This window comes from Trichechus manatus, unplaced genomic scaffold (genome assembly GCF_000243295.1).
Source record: "Trichechus manatus latirostris isolate Lorelei unplaced genomic scaffold, TriManLat1.0 scaffold00007, whole genome shotgun sequence".
NCBI classification, from domain to species: Eukaryota; Metazoa; Chordata; class Mammalia; order Sirenia; family Trichechidae; genus Trichechus; species Trichechus manatus.
Window position 1 is genome coordinate 16738091 of NW_004443943.1, and position 10408 is coordinate 16748498.

General features: G+C 41.5%; 1 pseudogene; it reads left to right on the forward strand.

Annotated features, from left to right (window-relative positions):
- The first annotated feature begins 2412 nt into the window (after nt 1-2412).
- LOC101347973 (serine/threonine-protein kinase MARK2-like) lies at nt 2413-4938 on the forward strand (annotated as a pseudogene).
- Nucleotides 4939-10408: the final 5470 nt, after the last annotated feature.

The following is a 10408-nucleotide window of genomic DNA, read 5'->3' on the forward strand; positions in this document are numbered from 1 at the left end:
TGGAAAATATGGCCTTGGTGATAGAAACGACACTGGAACCAACTCAACGACACCTAACAACAACAATTGGTGAATCACAGCACAGACCCTTAGTATTTTGAGCCCATTGTTGCAGCCACTGTGTCAATCCATCTCATTGAATGTCTTCCCCCTTTTCGCTGACCCTCTACTTTACCAAGCACCATGTCCTTCTCCAGGAATTGGTCCCTCTTGATAACATGTCCAAAGTATGTAAGATAAAGTCTCGCCCTCTTTGCTTCTAATGAGCATTCTGGCTGTACTTCTTCCAAGACAGATTTGTTTGTTCTTCTGGCAGATTTGTTTGTTTGTTCTTCCATGGTATATTCAGTATTCTTCGCCAATCAACGGATAAGATTTATTGAGATACCTAATCCTAGAATTATCTTTCTTTACTGACAATATCTAATCCAAAGCCAATGACTACTTCCTTAAACCCTCTAAAAAATTACCTATTACAGCCTAAATCCTAGAATATGTTCTTTCTTAACACCTTTAGTACTGAAGATGCCCACGGTTGCTCAGAGTATGCATTCTCCCTTCCTGAAATGAGTAATCACCCCAATTTGTTCAACTACAGGTGTGTTCTTGGTAGAAAGAATCTTTGCTTAGAAGGCATTGGCACTTTGCACTTGGTAAGTATATATTTAATGTTTTCTGTAAAATATAGCATTAAGATTTTTCTACCCCAGGATGATTTATTGCTTTGACAAGGTAAAAATTATCTGAATTACATGGCAAGTGTTGTCTGGAAAGTACAGAGTGAGAGGTTAGTTACATATACAATTTAGGTTATATGGATCAGAGTTACACGGAGAGTCGGACCAACTGCAATGTAACCATTGTTTTAATTTACTGTGGTGTCTTCTCAGTTACAAATATGACAAATTAATGAAAATGCATGCCTCATCCCTCCGTGAATGAAGTCAGTAAGCCACAGACAACTGAAACAACCGAAGATATTTTCTTTCTCTTAATAAACAGCTTCAAAGCCTTTTGGAGAAAAAAGCAGTATATACCTTTCAAAATAAATAATGCCATACTTTTGTTTTACACATCACAGTCTTCAAATTCTTTGACATCGATTACTTTTGGGTCATGTCCAATCTCCAGTCATGACTAAAAGTGGCTAATTTATCATTTGTGTTGATCATGAAAATAATTCATATAAACCCAGAAAACAAATGTTTTCAATAGCTCCTATGTGTTCTTCATGAATGCCGATAATCAATTTATAAGCATATGTGTAATCTACTGATTCCAATTGTTATGGATTGTATTGTGTCTCCCAAAAACCTGTGTCAACTTCACTAGGCCACAATTCCCAGTATTGTGTGATTACCCACCATTTTGTCATCGGATATGATTTTCCCATGTGTTGTAAACCCTACCTCTGTGATGTTAATGAGGCAGGATTAGAGACAGTTATGTTAATGAGGCAGAACTCATTCTACAAGATTAGGTTGCGTCTTAAGACAATCTCTTTTGAGATACAGAAAAGCAAGCAGAGACAGACAATGGTGATGATGGGATTTGAAATAAGATCTCTGGACACCAAGTCTAGTATTCTTTATATCATGCAAAATTGTTTACTAAATGTCATATTGGACCTAACTTTGGGTTAAGCTTTGCAATTTCCTGGAGCTCAGAGAGGTAAAATGAAACACATCACCTTCGCATGCAACTCATATTCAATGGCTTATCACCACCTCCCCTTGTTGTTTACTATTGAGGGAAGTAGGATTAATTAAAGAAAGGCTTCCTCACAATTTTGCCAATTACCTTCTACCCAGAGTTCTCCAAATTGTGAGTTTCAGGACACAGTCCTCCAGATTGCCGAGTCTGTCCAAGATTGCTGACTCCAACTGCAAGGAGTTAGGGTCCAACTCCAAAGTTAGAAGATACTGTCCAAAAGACTTCCTTCATTTCTGACACCAACTGCAAGTTTGGAGGGTTCACAAAACCACTCTTAGATTTGATAATTCACAACAAGGACTCAGAGAACACACTGGAAGCTATGACATTCATGGATACAGTTTATTACAAAGAAAAACTACAGATCAAAATTAGCAAAAGGAAGAGATGCGCACGGTAGACTTTTGGTAGGTTCTAAACATGAAGATCCCATCATATTCAGGACACATTACTTTCAAGGATTCACTATGTGACAATAAACTCAGAGTATTGCCAACCAGAGAAGCTCACCCAAGCTTCTTCAAGGTCTACAGTTTTTTCTTGGGACTTCATTATGTAGGCATAATTGATTGATTGCCCACTTGGTTGAGCTCAGTTCCAGCTCCCCTACACCAGGAGATCTGGATGATATATGATAAAGGGTGTATTATGAGTCACCCTGTCAGTATACACCAACAGGTGTGGTCCCAGGGCCCCAACATGGGTCACCTTGTTAGCATAAACGATCAGGTATAGATCACAGGGCCCATCATAGATAACAAAGGCACTTCTATCACTAGGAAAATTCCAAGGGTATAGAGGATACCTCCCAGGATGTGGATATAAAGACCAGACCTCTCTGAGGCAAGACTAAATTCTTTACTCCACACCTCTGATCTGCTTATGCCTTACAGATATGCCTGACAAAGGCAACTGCAATGAAAATAAAAATATTAGCTACACTAGGAGTGTATGATGTGCCAAGACCTGTACATATGTTTTGTCTAATTCTCACAACAATCCTACACATTTGGTGTGGTTAGCCCCATTTTACAGATGAGAAAATTGAGGCACAGGGTAGTTTCTCAATGTTTTAGAGCTGGAAAATAACAGATTTGACCATGTTGCCATAGCATACTCCTTGGTCTGTTATAGTCACATTGCCAATTTAATTTATTCTACAAGCATTTATGAAATGTCTGCTATGTGCAAGAAAATGTTCCAGGTGCTGCAGATACAGAGAACAAAACAGAAAAAAATCCCTGCTCTCATGGAGTTAATATTATAATGGGAGAGGCAAACAATAAGCAATAAGTTTTCTGGGGGAAAAAGGTTCAAGACAGAAGTAGGAAGGAGTGCAGAGCCCAGAGATGGGTATATGCCTAGCACATCCAGAGAACAAGAATTACAGTGGCTGTGAAAGAATGAGCAAGGGGTAAAGCAGTCTGGCATTGTATTTTGCTCGCATTAAAAAGAACTCTATGTCGGAGGATTTTGGAGGTTATTGTCTTTTGAGGTGATTAGGTTAAAACTTCTCACAAGCTTCTCTCAATCTTAAGCCTACATGGCAATACCTTGCCTCCAGGTAAAACAGCAAGTCCAACATGCTACAGGGCCTCTCAGACATCTTTGCTAAGGAAGGGACCCATATTGGAAACTATTTGTTCCTCAAGATGATTGGCGAGTGTAACTTTGCCAAGGTGAAGTTGGCTTGACACATTCTGACTGGGAAAGGGTTATCAGTGAAGATAACTGACAAGACCTAACAGAACTCTTTCAGCCTCCAGAAACTATGCCGTGAAGTAAGAATCATGGAGACTCTCAGTCATCCCAACTTACTGAAATTATTTCAAGTAATTGTGACTGAGAAAACACTCTAACTTGTCATGGAGTATATATTGTATGAGATATTTGAGAACCTAGTGGAACGTGGGAGGATGAAAAGAAAAAAAAAGGCCTAAGCGAAATTCTACCAGATAGTATCTGCTGTACAGTACTGTCAAAAAAAAAAAAAAAAAATTGATTGTCCATAGAGACTTAAAGGCAGAAAACCTGCTCTTGAATACTAACATGAACATCAAGATTGTAGATTTCATCTTCAGCAGAAAATTCACCTTTGGCAACACCCTCTGTGCCAGTCCTCCTTATGTTTCCCCAAAACTAACCCTCTGGCCCAAACTAGCGAGAACCCATCTGAGAACTCCTCTGACCAGACGTACTGAGAACCCATCTGAGAATCACCCTACGTGTACAATCAATTCCCCATTTTTTCATGGACAGACCTCAAAGGACTTGTGGGAGCAAGTACTAAATGGAACATACCATATTCCCTTTTACATGTTTGTGGAGTGTAAAAACCTACTCAAGAAATGTCCAATGCTCAATCCCAGCAAGAGAGGCACATTAGAGCAAATCGGGAAAGATTCTTGGATGAACGGTTGTTGGAAAAACAGTGAAGAAAGCCTTACACGGAGCCACAGCTAACTATAAGAATACCTGCAGACTGGGTTGAGGATGTCCATGGGACACAAGGGAAAAGATCCAGAACTCATTGATGGATCAGAAGTACGAAGTGATGACCACTTATCTGCTCCTGGGCTACAAGTGATCTGAGCTGGAGGGCTACAACATCACCCCGAAGTTCCAGCCTTGGCAGATCTGACCACTAGCAGCACTCCTGCCCCATGCCACAAAGTAGAGCTTAGCATCTCTGTCACCCTAAACAGTGGGGTTTCAATGAGCTTGCCATTCCCATCTCTAATTCCTACACTAGAAATACTTAGAGTAGCAACACGGAAAATAAGGGGTCTGAAGACCAGGACTCAGGGCAGATGGTTAGCAGCACAGGCATGGTGTCTGCCACCCCTTACCCAGCTTGGAGAGGAAGACCATCATGCCTATCCTCTCTGGAAACAGCTACATCTCCACCAGTACAAATCAAAGCAGAAATTCCCCACTTTTGGAGAGGGCCAGACTTGGCCAAGCCTCCATTCAGAATGGCAACAACAACTCAGTCATGCCAGGGTCTGGAGGCCTTACAGTTTCTGCTTGTGCCTCAATCTCCCTAGGTCCACCCTGTCTGTACCTAGAACTCAAGGCAGCTGGTTATAGCCTGACCAGTCCTCTGGGCTGTGTCCCACAGAGACTAACTGTAAGAAGCCACAGCCCAGCACAGCTCCCCAGCATGTCCCTGTGGCCTCCCTCCTCTATGCACAATATCAGCAGCAGTGGTGGAGCCCAACATAGACCCAATTTCCCCAGGGTGTGTCCAAAGGAAACTCTGTCCACACTGGTCACAACAACTATTGTGCAATCAGCAAAATTTGCCGGTAGGGGGACACTGGGAGCATCTTTGAGCTTATACGCAGAAATCTGTGTTTCAGGTGTGCCGGATGGAAACTGAGTGAATCTGAAAGCAGAGACTGAGCGGACATTCTCAAACCTCCAGAGGCCAAGCCGCCCTCACTAAGTTTAACATGGAGTATGAAGATCACAAGCTCATGGAGCCCATAAGATGATGCAGAAGATCAACAAGGTGCTGGAAGCAAACAACTGCGAGTTGCAGGTAACCAAAAAATGTGTGCTGCTGTGCAGGCATGGCATGCCAGACCAAGAGGACTTCATGCAGGAAGGACGGAAGTGTGCAAACTGCCTCGGTGTTGTCTCAGTGGCGTTCAGCTGAAGAGACTATCCAGTACTCCACGGCCTTCAAAAGCATTTCCTCCAAAATTGCCAAGAAACTTATACTTTAAAAGGCTGCCAGGAGCCACTTGGGAGACAAGAGGAGGGGCTGGCCTCAGGTGCCAGCCAACCACACTCACTCCACCCCCACCTGGGGGAAACTGCAGAGACTGGAAGATGAGACTTCCTGAGGCACTTCTCTCCTCCTCTGACTTTCTCCATCTTTTGTTCTGTATTTTTGGAGGAAGGGAGATAGATCTGTAGGAATAAACAAAGATAATCTAAATGAGTACAAACAGAGGCTATTTATCCAAAGTTTGCTATGCCAAGAATATCAGCCACCATCACTTGCATTTGGCAGAAACTCACAGGGAGGCAGAGGAGTGGGGAAGCTGTATACTGAAATAAAGGGAAGGTTTCAGGTATGCTCTGATTGGAGGTTGTTGGCTAGTGGCAACCTTTAATAATTCAAGAGGTAAATTAGTTTCAACCTATATGGAATTCTATACCCAGTTAAACTATCAATTATGGGTATAGACTAAAGCATTTATCTGACACACAATGCCTCAAATTGATCTCTTAGACAGCCTATATAAGAAACATACTAAAAGATACACTCCATCAAAATGAGGGAATAATACAAGAAAGATCACTGTATCCCAAAATTAGGAGAGTCAATATATGAGAGAAAAAATGGAATTGTTAGGATGAAGGTAAAGAGAAATCTCAGGATCTAGAGAATAAGCAGTCCAGACTGAAGCAAGAGAAAGGAGGACCAACTTACCCATTATACACAGTTGACCCAGTGCCTAGGGACCAAGATGTTTTTAGGGACTTAAAAAAATTTTTCATTTTTATTTCTTTTGAAAACAGAAAGAAGAAATGAATATCATAAAATGACTGAAAATAATGAATCCTGCCTAGCTTATTTTCATCTTTATACCAATGCAGTTGTAAAACATAATTTATATATATATTTTTTTATGGTATAAGGGGCCAACAAAGACAAAAGTGCCTAGAACCCACAAAAGTCACAATGCTTCCCTCGTCTACAGGAAAAACAAAAACTGGATAGTTCATTTGAACATATCAGAACCTGATAGAGAATTCTGCCAAATTTGTTAGAATAGACTGGTAACAGCTACGTAGAAAACTAAGCAAACAAAAATGAAGATAATACATAACTTTGACTTTTGAAACAAGTACATACGTTACTTTAATGAAATTTAAAATTAACGGAACTGTGATGTTAATGTTATGTGTCAACTTGTCTAGGCCATGATTCTCAGTGGTTTTGCAGATATTATGTACCCTCCATTCTGTGATCTGATGTGAGCAGCCAATCAGTTGAAAGGGGAGTTTCCTAGGGGGTGTGGCCTGCATCCAATATGTATGGATATTCTGGAAAAGCTTGCTCTTTCTTGATCCTGCATCCAACTCGTCATCCTCTTATCTCTGGTTCTTGGGATATGTGCCAGCAGCCTGCCTCCTGAACTGCAGATTTTGGGATTTGCCAGCTTCTGCAACCCTGACAACCAGTAGCCTTTCACCTTACCTGCCGTTTTGGGGTTTGTCAGCCCCTGCAACCATGTGAGTCAGCATATGCCTCCAACCTGATGCCAGACCCACGGAGTTGGGACTTGCCTGCCTCCGTAACTGCGTGATCCATTCCTTTGAAATAAATCTCTCTCTGTATATGTTTATCACTAGTTTTGCTCCTCTAGAGAACCCGCAGAGCCTCTGGGTGGGTTTGAACTACCAACCTTTTGGTTAGCAGCGGAGTGCTTAAACTTCGCACCTAGGGTATTTACAAAATCCATGTCACTTTACAGAAGTAGGGAACGAAAATTGTGCTGATCATCGCATACTGAAGAAAAACACAGGAAAAGCAGAGAAGAGCTACGATGAAGGTATTAGTGAGCGGTGAGGTATAAGCCAAAAGCTTTCAGACCACTGTGCGGCCCTACTCATAGAACTTGGGGCCATTTCACACTTCTCAGAGACTAGCATGGGTTTGGGAGCCCAGGAGGCCACTCAGATGCCACCCAAGATATAAAAAAAAACTTTCCCTGATAAGCATTTTAAGCAAGTTAGCTAAAGCCAGTTGCTCATCTACCTTCTTTCTCAGGTCACACCCTAATATTTGAGAATATGAGGACTAGATAATGAGAATTATCATCTAAGGGCAAAGTACATATATAAGGCCCTAACATAATGCATTTTATCCCTCGTGCAACTAAAAACACCCTAATCCTCTCCCCAAAGAGGATATGAAATCCCATATGTCACTTTATCTATCTTAGCAAAATCCCAGATGTCACTTTATCTATCTTTGCAGAATGTTCATTCTTTTTTCTAGCTGAGTCAAACTCCGCTTTTAATGTCCTCAGATATAAATTTAACCACTATTAATACATTTTTATGTTTGATAGCAGGAGATTGGAGGAGGGGGGAGATAGAGAAAATAATTGGTATTATATAATACATACAAATACATTCATATAAAATTAAAGAAGAAATACTCATAACCACCATAGTCCTTATTTCTATGACTGATCTCATGGTTGTAGCTAGTATTTACAACTTCTTCTTTCCACTACCCACTCCATATTCCCTTTGCCCTTGGAATACACTTTGGCTTGTCATGGCTCCAACTTGGTGGAGTGACCTAAGCCTTTCTTCCTGAAGGGTCTATGCCATTTTAGCAGTCCTACCTGTATTCAGCTGTTGTAGTTTTAACATTTATCTCAGGATATGGAAATACTAAAAGCCCCCCCAATGGACCTCCTGTAGTCTATACATACTACTCCTTACCCCCATTGTGTAGTAGCAACCAATTCCCCCTTGATACCCATGATCAATCGCAGTAGAATTGTTGCTACTTACTGCTTGCCATGTCCAAATCAGCATATCATTAGTATCCCAGTGGACCGGTATGATATCTTGCGAAACGGAGAAATGATCACAGTCTATGCAGACAAAACAGAGGCAGAATATTGGAGAATTAATATATCTCTGAGATAGGACAGCAAAGCTGTATTTCTGGTCCTGCCAGCTGAAAGCAAACTGCTTCTGTTCATTTTTACTAGACCAATTACCAGACATTCAAACCAGATTCAGAAGAGGACATGGAACAAGGGATATCATTGCTGATGTTGTGATGGATCTTGGCTGAAAGCAGAGAATACCAGAATGATGTTTACTTGTGTTTTATTGATTATGCAAAGGCATCCAGCTGTGTGGATCATAACAAATTATGAATAACATTACAAAGAATGAGAATTCCAGAACACTTAATTGTGCTCCTGAGGAACCTGTGCATAGACCAAGAGGCAGTCATTCAAACAGAACCAAGGGATATTGTGTGGTTTAAAATCAGGAAAGGTGTGCATCAGGGTTGATCCTTTCACCATGCGTATTCAATCTGTATGCTGAACAAATAATTCAAGAAGCTGGACTATGTGAAGAGGAACGCGGCATCAGGTTTGGAGGGAGACTCATTAACAACCTGCAATATGCAGATGACACAACCTTGCTTGCTGAAAGTGAAGAGGACTGAAACACTTACTGATGAAGATCAAAGACCACAGCCTTCAGTATGGATTACATCTCAAATAAAGAAAACAAAAATCCTCATTGCTAGATCAATAAGTAATAGCATGATAAACAGAGAAAAAACTGAAGTTGTCAAAGATTTCATCTTACTTGAGTCCACAATCAACACCTATGGAAGCAGCAGTCAAGAAATCAAAGGACGTATTGCATTGGGCAAATCTTCTACAAAAGGCCCCTTTAAAGTATTAAAAAGCAAAGAAGTCACTTTGAGGACTAAGGTGTGCCTGACGCAAGCCCTGGTATTTTCAATCGCCTCCTATGCATATGAAAGCTGGACAATAAGGAAGATCGAAGAAGAACTGACGCGTTTGAATTATGGTGTTGGCAAATAATATTGAATATACATGGACTGCCAGAGGAACGAACACATCTGTTTTGGAAGAAGTACAGCCAGAATGCTCCTTAGAAGTGAGACTGGTGAGACTTTGTCTCACATACTTTGGAAATGTCATCAGGAGGGACCAATCCCTGGTGAAGGACATCATGGTTGATAAAGTAGAGGCTTAGGGAAAATGTGGAAGACCCTCAAGGAGATGGGCTGACACAGTGGCTGCAACAATGGGCTCAAACTTAGCAATGATTGTGAGGATGGCACAAGACCAGACAGTGTTTTGTTATGTTGTACAGAGGGTCACTCCCAGTTGGAAGTGACTTGAGGGCATCTAACAAAAACAGCAATTACCAATTGACCTTTTTTTTTACTTTGCCTGATTTACTGGTCTTTACCAGATAAATAGGTGCACAGCAGGTGCCAGGGAATCTGTTGATTTGCCCCAGCAACAAAAACACCTGGAACAGCAGCTGAATAGGAGTGACCACCTGATTAAGTTAATAATACCCGACTGTCTTTCACCAGGATCCATCAGCCTTTTGCATAGACATAAGTAATTGAACAAGCCATACTTTAAATAAGAAGAAATCGGGGTCAGAATCACACAGCTAGTAAGTGTGTGACCAGCATTCGAACGAGTCTTCCTCCAAAATCTAAGCTCATCGTCATTAACCCCTATTATCTCAGTGGCTCTGTAATCTCATCAAGTTGCCACTCACATCTGGACCAGGAGATCCATTCATAGGAATTAGTTATCTCATTTTTAGTAAAGAATTTTTTTTTTTTAAATCCACCGCTTCCCAAATATTAAATAGATTGCAAGGTAAGTACCGCAAAATGAGAACCAATCCTTCTCCTGCACCGTCTAAATGATCTCTGATTGAAGTTCAAAACGTTACTCACCTCCAGGTGGCGGTTTCCTAACGTCTCCACATCCTTAACAGTTCTGCCAGGAATTTAGCGGCTCAGGCTCGAGCGCGAGTCGCTGCGGCTGCGTACTCAGCCTGAGCGGGAGCTGCCAGAAAGTCAAGTGCCGCCCTCTCTAACCGCAGCTGGCGGAACGTGCCAACCGCCCGCGCCCCAGCCCCA